The following is a 12,165-nucleotide window of genomic DNA, read 5'->3' on the forward strand; positions in this document are numbered from 1 at the left end:
CAGTGCCTACAATGCTGTTATAACGGCCATGACCAAGTCCCTCTTACCATGACTTAATTGTAAATTTGTAATTTTTCTTTCTACTGTAGTTTTCAGTACTTATGCGAGTATGTACCATCACAGTGAGGGAATGTGGGATTGTATTTACTACAAGGTACAGTATCTTTATGTGTGTTTGGTAAAAGTCTGCCTAGAAATGATCTAAATGCATCCCATTACATGTTATGCCTGCTTTCAGCCATCTATAAGGTGAATATTATGGCCCTTTAATGGGATTCAAAAAATGTGAAAGGTTAGAAAAAAAAGCTGGAAGAAGACCAAAGAAGAGAAATTACTTTGATTTTACTATGTGACCCCTTTGAGGGTACTACAGTAGCTCCAGGACCACCAGCTAGCCACCACTGACCTCTACACACAGTGGAGGATTTCCCACTAGGCATATGAGGCATGTGCCTTGGGGGAGCTACCTGCAGGGGGCTGCATTGTAGGCCACTGGCCTGGGCCCTGCCCCCCACATCATAGCGGCTCTGCAACTATGTTTAACTGCCCATGTCTGCAGAGGCTGAGGCATTTGAGGAGGGGGGGGCACCAAAAATATTGTGCCTGAGGGCGGCCTGACCCCTAAATCCGCCTCTGTCTACACACGTGTTTAATTGATGCTTTTACTGCAAACTGAACGGAAAATTAACTTTACTATTTCAAATAGTGCATCATAACTTTAATGCCATTGACCAACTAATAAAATAATGACCATTATCCAATTATACTAGTGTAGATCTAGCACAGTTAAAATGTAATATTTACTCCATACCCCGGTGTGACAGTCAGTAGAAATCACATATACTGTAAAGATAAAGGGAACATCCTTAAACTGGGAACATTAACTGCTCCAGAGAATTGTAATAATAATTCTGCTAAATGATCTTTTTATCACACTGTACAGAACGTACATGTCTGCATATTCAGTGCTTTGCTTCTCAGAATGTTTTGGGCGGTGATCCAGAATTTTTTTTTCGAACATCACGGGTGTAACATCAAGAGAAAAATACATATTTCTTAACAGTTTCGTAGAAATAATAAAAATGACCTTACAGTATTTTATTTGTAATATCCAACAAATAACATGGGAGGAGGAAGAGATAAGAAGGACATCAAGCAGTTCTAGGGCTTATTTACACCGTAATTCCACACTAACTGTATTATTTCCCTTACCCTCCCGAGAAGCAGATCTGCGGGGGAGCTGTACAATGGAACGCCACGCTAAAGGAGAGCTCACCGTTCCCCACAGGCACTATACTGCTGCATCATCCATTACTGATAGGAATGATTGAAGTACAAACTGTGTTAGTTTCTATCAGAGATGCTGATGGGTCTAAGTCACAGCTTTGTACGATCATCAATAGAAGCCAAGACAGCACTTTACACCACCCCGTTTTCTGATAGTTGTCCATGAGAAACAAGCAGCAGTTGGAGCACCAGCAAAGGAAAGTCCTCTAGAACTGTGGGGTCACTTGCATGTAACTGCGTTGGATGATGTTTTTTGGATGCAATTAACATTTAAAGAACTACACATAGATTTCAAAGGCATGTATTATAATATATATATATATATATACTGTATGTGTGTATATATATATATATATATATATATATATATATATATTTATATATATATATATAAATTTTTTTTATTTTTTAAAGGAAAGTTTTTAGGAATAGTTTATTAAAAAATGTCAAGTGAAGACATTTCTGCCAATGAGTGTTGGATACACACACATACCTGCCCAGCAATGCCCCCGTATTAACATATACAATACCTAGATCAAACTAGGAGCTGTGAATAGATAAATATAATAGTAACGGTTCTCAGTGTATCCAGGGGCCATCATTTTGTATATTTTTTTCTGTTTAAGGAGGTGAACACTTAAAACTTAAAGAACATCAGTGCCTGGTAAGTGGCTAATGAGCCACCTGATTATAGTCACCCAGTAAGTTATAGTAGGTACTTCCAGATATCTTCAGTAACTCACAATCTATTAAGAAATGTGTAAACTTTTTAGACGTGCTCAGCAGCATCTGACTGCCCATAACAATTTGGGAGAGGGAGCTGGGGATTCTAGTCTACCCCACTGTGGCCTCCACTGCTCTCCTGGATATATTTCAGCCACCTCGTATGCATGCTCAAAAGATCAGAGCGGGGAACTTGGGGGGTGGGGCAGACCCACTTTTAAGGGCAGTAAATCCCCTCATTTCCAGGCCCATCCACATCCCTGCAGTGGTGGTAGTTCTACCACAGTGCTCAGGACAGGCCGCTGAACTGCTTTACAATATGCTACGACCAGTGCTTTTTTTCTAAGAAAACATGTACCGGTACTCACCTAGAGATACAAGTTGATACAAGATTTATAGCAGATTTCACACCCAAGCACTGAGCAATAAGCAGATGCTTATTTTATTCATTTCTGAAATTACTTCACTGATTTCTTCTTGTTTCTGGAACTAGTTATAAGAATTCAAAATGAGAACCCCCTTCCCCCAATTAAACCGGAGTACCATCACAGAAAATAACACTTGATCCGTCCATTGAACATAAGATGCTAATTCCTTATAAAGAATAGTAAATTATTACTAAGTTTGCTATTCAGTTGCAATTCAAACTATTGTTGTTATCAATCAGTTTCTGATTAGCACGATAACTTATGATTCTCTTACTTGCTGGAAGCTGGCTGTAAAATATTCCCAGACAATCACAAATTTATCTCCCTTTTGAAAATCTCTTGAAACCTTCATTCTATCTACTATATAAAAGCAAAAAATTGTCCTTCTGTCTCTCTATACAAATTCACAGTTTACAAGCCAAGATCTTGAAATTTTACATACGAGTGTATTAAAACACGGCCGAGGCAACTAAAAAATGTCAAAATTAATTACTGTTAATTTTTAATTAAAAAACAACATTTTTGCTGGATGCTCATTGTGGGGCCTTGCACTCAGTACTGCTGTCTGCTGCCTCCAGTGGTGATATTTAAGAACTTTCTTATCTCTACTATTTATACTATTTCTGTCCTTCTGTCTTTCTATACAAATCCACAGGTTACAAGCTAAGATCGTGAAATTTGACATACAAGCGTATTGAAACACGCCTGAGGCAACTAAAAAATGTTTATATTGAAATTAATTACGGTTCATTTTTAATTAATGAAAAAACACAATTTTGGCTGTATGCTCATTGTGGGGCTTCACGGCATCTGGGTAGGGCCTCAGAGCGAGCGTTTTGTGTTGTTATGATCTTAATGTTTATTATCGAAGAGAGCTTTAGCAGGTTTTCCCAGCATTCTCAGCTGTCTGACTATACCAAACTTCGGAGATAGAAGCATTCAAAATGTGTCGGATGTACAGTGTAAACACGGCCAAGAGCTTCTGTTGCTCTGTTACCAGGATGACCATCTACAGCGACTTCCCTGTTTTCTGCGCATAAAAACTTTTCCAGAAGCATTCCATGTGTAATATTTTGGCAGCTCACAGTACAGCAGGCTCCTTGCAAAGTCATCATTTTGATACAGTTCGAAAAAAGAAGTCAATGTTGTTGCGTAATTTGGTATAGTCAGACAGCTGACAATGCTGGGAAAGCCTGCTAAAGCTCTCTTCGATAATAAACATTAAGATCATGACAAAATATGACAACACAAAACGCTCGCTCCGAGGCCCTACCCATATGCCGTGAGGCCCCACAATGAGCGTACAGCCAAAATTGTGTTTTTTAATTAATTAAAAATTTACAGGAATTAATTTAAATGTAACAATTTTTTAGTTGCCTCAGGCGTGTTTTAATACGCTTGTTTGTAAAATTTCACGATCTTGACTTGTAAACTGTGGATTTGTATAGAAAGAAAGAAGGAAGGACAGAAATAGTATAAATAGTAGAGATAAGAAAGTTCTTAAATATCACCACTGGAGGCAGCAGACAGCAATACTGAGTGAAAGGCCCCACAATGAGCATCCAGCAAAAATTGTGGTTTTTAATTAATTGAAATTAACAGTATTTAATTTTGATTTCAATTTTTTTAGTTGCCTCGGTCGTGTTTTAATACACTCGTATGTAAAATTTCACGATCTTGGCTTGTAAACTGTGGATTGGAATAGAAAGACAGAAGGACAAATTTTCACTTTTATATAGTAGATGGGTGCAGGGTGTGCGGTGTGGTCCCCCCTGCACCGCACACCTTTCACCCTTATAAAGATGCTAATGGTAGTGAGGAGCCCCTGCCGCCACTGCCATGAGGAGAAGCAGGAAGAAGATCCAGGTAAGTGGGGTTTATGCAGAGACACTGAGGGACGGGGACTGGGGCTGAAGTTATGGACAGACACATGGGTAGGGCTGAGGCTGCTGCAGAGACACAGGGGGTGAGCTGAGGCTATGTAGACACAAAGAGGGGGGCGAGCTGAGACTGCTGGAGAGACACAGGAGGTGAGCTGAGGTTATGTAGAGACAAAGAGGGGGGCGAGCTGAGACTGCTGGAGAGACACAGGTGCACAGAAGCTGAGGATATGGAGAGACGCGGTGGATTTAGACTGTTGGGGAGACACAGTGGAGAAGGGGTTGGAGATTTTCCACAACTTTCAAGATTAGAAGGAAAAGGCTGGGGAACAATAATCTTCATTAAGACAACAATTCTAAAAAATAACCATATTACCTCTGTTGTATGATGACATTGGTTATATTCCTAAATAAACAGACGTCTTCCAGACCATGTGAATAGTGAATAGAGACTGAAGTTATCATTTACCAAGGGGGCGATGTTGACAAGAGGGGTAGGATCCCCTGTCTTGACTGCCCCCCCTCACACACACACACACTTCCCCATCACCAACCCGTGATAAAGGGAGTGTATTTAATTTAAGTCCATAAGGCGGCTGGCGCTCGGTGCAGATACGCCTGGGAAGCTGTAAACGCTAAACAAGTGACATGACGTCAATCACTTAGCGTTCAATGTGACCAATGCTAGCTTAGCACCTAGTGAAGCCCTGTGTGTAAGCGACAGGTACACTAGAATTTTTAAGTAAGCACTTTCACCTCCATTAGCCTACATGTAAATGAGTAACACTGCTTTGAATTCAAAAGTTCCACAGTTTTATACCAAGCAAGCACCTCTGTGTGTAGAACTAATAATATACACGTTTTCCATTTTCTCCTCAGTAGGAATCTTAACATTAAACATACTATTTTTTTTCCAAGAAGACATATGACAGCACATTTGTAAAACAAAAAAAGAAAAAGGAAAAGTTAGTATTGTCCATGGGCTGCATAGTATTACATTTTCTTTACGCACGGTATAAAATAAATTTTCTCTATCAGTCTCTGTAACCTAAACCAGAGCGATGCATTTGATCTGTTGTGAATGTGAGGACTCTGATGTACCTGATGTAAGATAGACATTTCTGTCCGTAAATAGAAGAGCTGTATCTCAGAGGTGCAGGGGATATGGTATGAAAGAGCGATGCTAGCAATTATCAGCGTTGCCTACAGGGACAGCTTAATCAGTATCATATTTTGGAATGATTTAAAACACATAGCATCCACAAGTTCTTGGACATTTTTCCTATACGACCTAATGAAAAAAGCTAATGAGGTATGAAAGGACAGCATTTATTAACTCTTGGCATTCTGTACACAGGCTCCAAATGGAAACTAAACATTTGAGATGTATCTAGTAATACAAGCGAATGTGATATATGGGTATCCTGAACTGTACTATATCATCTATCTTTGCTGATTGGGGGCTGCCATGGAAATTGTCTCTCAAAGTGGGTGGTCCTGTCCTGATACTAACAACTATATTAATTAATTCCATTGTAACTGCTCTAAAAATAACATAGAAAATGAATAAATATGTGATATTATAAACACTCTCTTTGACTTGGGATGTGAGACAGGCTTTCATGGAAGTGTGGCAATGAACATTGAACAACTTATAAATATTTCTCTGCGTGGCCCAAGTATATCTTACATACAAAGAAAGGCTAAACTATCCTTTTCTACAAGAGAACGTAGCACAGATTCAGGTTTCAGTGGGTCCCCAATTGTATATTTGGCACAAGAATTCATTGATAATCTATTTTAAGGACACTATGACATGATTTGCAGGCAGCTATACCTATACATATGTACACAATTCAGACATAATTGCACAAAACTAAATGCGTATATTTGCATATAGGCAGAGTCACAGACATCTTTGCGGCTGAGCCATCCCCATCCATATGTTTAGTTTCATAGATGGCATCAATATCAACACGCACTTGCACCTGCCCTACCCTTAATGCAAAATATAAAGCGTAATTAGGTGTACACCCAATTCTGCATACCCATCGACACGCCCTCTCCAAACCTAGGGCCTGATTCAGCATGGATCGCTATTGCAACAGCGTACGCAGATCGGTTGATGGTGCGTACTGTGCATGCATATGCAGTGCAGTTCGCGTGCTTGAGTCAGCATTGCGATCGCTTTGTGATCACTGGAGCAGAATGAGCCATCGCAGAGTGATTGACAGGCTGTGAGCGTTTGGGGGTGGTGACGGGGGAGTGGTCTGAGAAACGCGGGCGTGCCTGTCCGTTTGAAGGCCATTTCCTGGGTGTGCATAAATTAGCCACTGAGATGGCATACGCAGCTTGAGTACTCATTGCGTTCAACAAGACTGGCAGTTTCTGCGGAAGGTCAGAGCTGCTGTGATTCTGCTTGAGGGGCCGATGTTATTTGATGTTACCGATGTATACGCAGGACCGCAAGGTATTACGGATGTGAGATAGCGGCAGTGGGTGTCTCTATGCTGGCTATGTGACGGCTTTGCCATTGCATTCATTAGCATATTTTCGTAGCAGACCTCCGTGCGTATTCGCAGCTGCGATCGCAATAGCAATCCATGCTGAATCAGGCCCTGAGTTTACTTGAGAATGTAACATTACAGCTCATTTACTCCCCTTCAAATGGAAATGTGACTGAGCTGCTATAAGACAAGGCATGGCCCTTAGTTACATACGCTCGTCTCCAGAGTATGTGCAGTGCGAAAATACGTCCACAAATCTGAGCAATTAGCAGCAAGTAAGGGCTGGGATCCTGTGCACGGGACTGTGGAAAATGTCCTGCAGTACTAGGTATTCCCTTTCAAGTATAGACAGCACGTGAAAGTGTTTTATTGCTGGTTTTAAAATAATATTATATGGAGCTGACATTTACTAGCATAGTAGCTACTTTAATTTAATAACTGTATTGATTTACATGTATGTCAGCATTGTTTTGCTTTGTTGATGCTTGCTTATGACTTACTGTAATTTGAATGATTAGAATAGCTTTTGACTGTTACAGACTATTTAAAGCACTTTCCGGGATCCATCAGGAAGCATTGAAGCGCAGAGTATAACGCACAGTGACAGGGGGTCTAACGCTTGGTGTTATCAGCAACATGAAACATTTTTCTAGAATTATATTATGTAAATTATATTTTGACGGAGATACGCAGTCAGGGTAGGCAGGAGAGGCAGAGCCTCCCCTGTCATACTCCCTCCCCTATCACACTCCCTGTCATGCTCCAGAGTTTTGGTATAAAAACTGTGGTTTTATACATGTGTGCCTCCCCAGCCAATGACCTTACCGCACGTCACTGCTTCTTAATAATAATTAGTAGCAATGTACAAAGATGTGTTTGCTCCTTAGATGCTAAGAACAAATTACTGGCTATGATGCTTCTATCACATATTCTATGTGAATTTACATAATGAAAATCTAATACAGGGTCTATGTTACCTAAATCTGACCCATTTTAGGAAATGATTCCAACTGTATACAAAGGTTTCATGACTTCTTTTAATTTCTTACTTTTCATTAATTCCAAGATCTGCAGATCATTGGTCTGCCCCTATTTTTAATATGGAAATAATGGGCTTGATGCATTGAGCTGAACATATGCCGCTGGCAGAAGTTATCTTGCGTATTGCTGCTCTACAGTAATGGGACGTTCTCACGTATAGCCATGTAGATACAACTGCGAGCTAAGCTGAGTGGGACGGAAGCATACATACCTCCGTTTCCAGATGTAACATAGGCTGGAGCAGAAGCGTCTGCATCAGGCCCAATGTAAGTAATGGGACCATTTCAGTAGAAGTGACACAGATGTGCATGTCCCATTTAGAGCAATTGCTTCCCATCAATTGCACACTGCAGACATGGACCGGCTTTTCAATGTACAGTACATACCTGTTTGCCCTGATTTGCTTGGCCTGCCTTTAGTGCTGATATCCAGACCACCTGTATGCGTTTTAGGCGAAAGCACTGACTATTTCCCACCTGGTCGTCTGTCTTCATAAATTTGAGCTTTTCCCAATGTCCTCCAGGGTAGTGCACAATTCTGGGCATTTTCAGTGGTTTAAAAGTCCTGCTGCACCCGTAAATCAAGAGCGATTTCTTATATACATCTCTACAGATAAGAGCTCATTTAAATATCTCCTTGAACAAAATGAAGCTCATGCGTATTTGTGCATACAAAATCATATTATTGCTCCTATATCCCCACAAGTGAGGAATGCCATTGATTTGCCCAGGTTACCCTATTATCTTGTGCAAAGTCTAGTGGTTTATAATTAGTCTTTGCATGTCCAAGCACCATTCTACAATATCAGGCAAACTCATCGCCGGTAGAAGCCATGACTGCATCCGCAGGGCACTTACGCTGTGAATCCAGTTAGTAAATGACCCGTAAGGTATCTGTATCGTTATAAACATCAGAAAATTCCTAGATCGGCCAATCACAATGCAAGACCCTGGTTCTCAAAAGCAGCCGACGATGCTCATAACTGTATTATTCCTGTTACTTTATATGACTGCAAGCCATATATATATATATATATATATATATATAAAATTAGTATGCACATATATACATATATACTATATATATATATATACAGTATATATACTGTATACATATATGTATGTATGTGTATATATATATATATATATATATATATATATACTGTACATATGTGCTGTCTGTATGTAAACATAAGATGCTACATGTGTAAACTAAAAGACAGGCAATGTTAAATGACTACGCTCCAGCCAGTAACATCTTGCTCTTTGATGGGCTCATCTGAAGCATTGCTTCTTTAAAACACAGTAATGAATCATCAAGAGTGATGAAAGAGCCAGAAAAAACTCTTTCTTTCCAAGATGATTACTGTAAAATATGTAAAATTACCATTTGGCATTAGCAGAATAAGATTGCTGCAGTTTCAGCGAGGATGAGCCCCTGCAATATGTAGTCGGTAGTTAGAGATGTGAGGACAGCATGAGCGATAGACTGAACTGGGGAAAGGACCTAAGTATTGTAGCTGGGTTTCTTAACATCATAGGTTTGCAAAAGACTAACTGAACCTCCTCTGAGAACTTTAAGTTCTAATATTAAATTAGTAAATACATAAGTGAACAAGGGTAGAAGAGATTCGAGCCCTAGGAACGTTGGGTACAAGATACCAGAATACAGACAGCGGCATCCCGACAGTCAGAATCCTGACCCAATTACAGTAGGTAACTGTCCTAACCTTAACCCTCTCTTTAACCCTAACCCACCTTTCCAGCAGCCTAACCCTAACCCACCTTTCCAGCAGCCTAACCCTAACCCACCTTTCCAGCAGCCTAACCCTCCCCTCCTGCAGCCTAACTCTCTCCTCCTGCAGCCTAACCCTCCCGCAGCCTAACCCTAAACCTCCCCCTAGTGCCTAACCCTAACCCACCTTTCCAGCAGCCTAATCCTAACCCACCTTTCTAGCAGCCTAACCCTCCCCTCCTGCAGCCTAACTCTCTCCTCCTGCAGCCTAACCCTCCCGCAGCCTAACCCTAAACCTCCCCCTAGGCCTAACCCTATCCCTCCCCTCCAGCAGCTTAACCCTCCCCTCCTGCAGCCTAACCCTATCCCTCCCCTCCTGCAGCTTAACCCTCCCCTCCTGCAGCCTAACCTTAACCTACCCCTCCTGCAGCCTAAACCTCCCCTCCCGCAGCCTAACCCTCCCCTCCCGCAGCTTAACCCTCCTCTCCTGCAGCCTAACCTTAACCCTCCCCTCCTGCAGCCTAAACCTCCCCTCCCACAGCCTAACCCTCCCCTCCTGCAGCCTAACCCTCCCCTCCTGCAGCCTAAACCTCCCCTCCCGCAGTCTAACCCTCCCCTCCTGCAGCCTTAACTTCCCCTCCCGCAGCCTAACCCTCCCCTCCCCTCCCGCAGCTTAACCCTCCCCTCCTGCAGCCTAACCGTAACCCTCCACTCCTGCAGCCCAACCTAAACCCTCCCCTCCTGCAGCCTAAACCTCCCCTTCCGCAGCCTAACCCTCCCCTGCAGCAGCCTAACCCGAATCCTCCTGCAGCCTAACCCTCCTGCAGCCTAGCCCTAACCTCCCCCTAGTGCCTAACCCTAACCCCCCCTCCACTACCCTAACCCTCCCCCCTAGTGCCTAACCCTTCCCTTCTGTAGCCTAGCCCTAACCTCCCCCTAGTGCCTAACCCTCCCCCCTGCAGCCTAACCCTAAACCTCCCCCTAGTGCCTAACCCACCCCTCCCGCAGCCTGATCCTCCCCCCTGCAGCCTAACCCTAAACCTCCCTCTAGTGCCTAACCCTCCTCTCCCCTCCTGTAGCCTGATTCTCCCCCCTGCAGCCTAAACCTCCCCCTAGTGCCTAACCCTCATCTACCGCAGCTAAAATGTAACCCTATCCCCTGCAGCCTAACCCACCCCCTAGTGTCTAACCCCTAAACCTAACCCTCCCTCTAACCCTAATACTTACCATCGGGATGCCGGCGGTTGGGATCCTGGCGCTGGGATTCCGATTGCTGTTGGGATTCCTGCGCCAGTATTCTGAGCGCTGGCATCCCGACCGCCAAGATGGTAACTACATCCCCTAGGAGCGCTAGGCTTACTAAAAGAAAAAAGTACAATAATGGGAAATTACTCATGTTTATATTGGCAACTAGTGTCATTATCACAGTGCAGTATCTATAACTCTTACCCTGTATTAGGCTGACTTGTTAAGCAGTCAAATGTTTTCGGGTGATATTGATCCTGGAAGCTGGGACAAAGCAATGCTATGCAGATGGCTAAGGAACTAATATACTGTACTACTGATATGCAAAAGTAAGGAAGCTGCTCTGCAAATGAAAAACTACAAGTTTTAGGTTATGTTCACTTTCTATAATAATACATAATATAATCATACCCCTGCACAGGACCATATGGTTACATACTCTGTAAGAGGAGTCAGGTGTCTTGTCTTCAGTGGAGTGGTAATTGGGCTTACAGGTATCCCCATCCTCAACCAAGATAATTTGTCCAAAAGATGCCAAGCAAGTAAGGAAAAAATAAATGCAAGATAGCAGTATATATGTGTGACCACTAGGTGGTGCTGAAGAGCCCTTCCATTCAAACTATATTCTTACTGCAGGATGTAGTTTATACATTTTTCTTGGGTACAAAACACACACTGTTGGGGAGATGTACTAAGCTCTGAAAAGTGATAAACTGGAGAGTGATAACCGACCAGCCAGTCAGCTCCTAACGTCCTGTGACAGGCTGTGCTTGAAAAATGACAGTTGGGAGCTGATTGGCTGGTGGTTTATCGCTCTACAGTTTATCATTTTTCAGAGCTTAGAACATCTGGCCCATACCATACTTGTGCATATATTATATGTATGCAACAATATGAAATATGTGATGAGGCATTTGATAAAAAGTAAGGGTGGAATGAGATCTGAATGGAAATCCGGTTTTCGTCATGATACTTATTACATTTTAAGTCCCACCTTCCCCTTGACCGTATTACATACCGTAGCTGTGAGAGACATTGTTAGCACCGAGAGACATCAAACACCATATGATAAGAAAGTTGAGTGAAAAACAGTATTAGATAAAACAATATTTCTCAAAATAAAATAAGGGGAAGAATTCCAACTCTTATAGGAGCCTAAACACAGCTGTATTCTGGTGTACCAATGCTCCTCTGTGTCCTTCTCATTACTGTACATCTACATACGGCCATCAGGACTCGGTTCATTCATGACTGAGCAGTTGCTTACAATTGATTACAACCTTGAATGAAAATGCTACTGATGAATGAAAATAAAATCTA

At 42.1% G+C, this 12,165-nt stretch overlaps 1 protein-coding gene across 3 annotated transcripts in view; it reads right to left on the minus strand.

Moving 5' to 3' along the window:
- The window catches only part of CACNA2D3 (calcium voltage-gated channel auxiliary subunit alpha2delta 3), a 1,120,348-nt gene that overhangs the window by 413,065 nt on the left and 695,118 nt on the right, over window positions 1–12,165 (minus strand). The window lies entirely within an intron of this gene.

Source organism: Taudactylus pleione, unplaced genomic scaffold (genome assembly GCF_031769625.1).
Source record: "Taudactylus pleione unplaced genomic scaffold, aTauple2 ptg000217l, whole genome shotgun sequence".
NCBI classification, from domain to species: domain Eukaryota; kingdom Metazoa; phylum Chordata; class Amphibia; order Anura; family Myobatrachidae; genus Taudactylus; species Taudactylus pleione.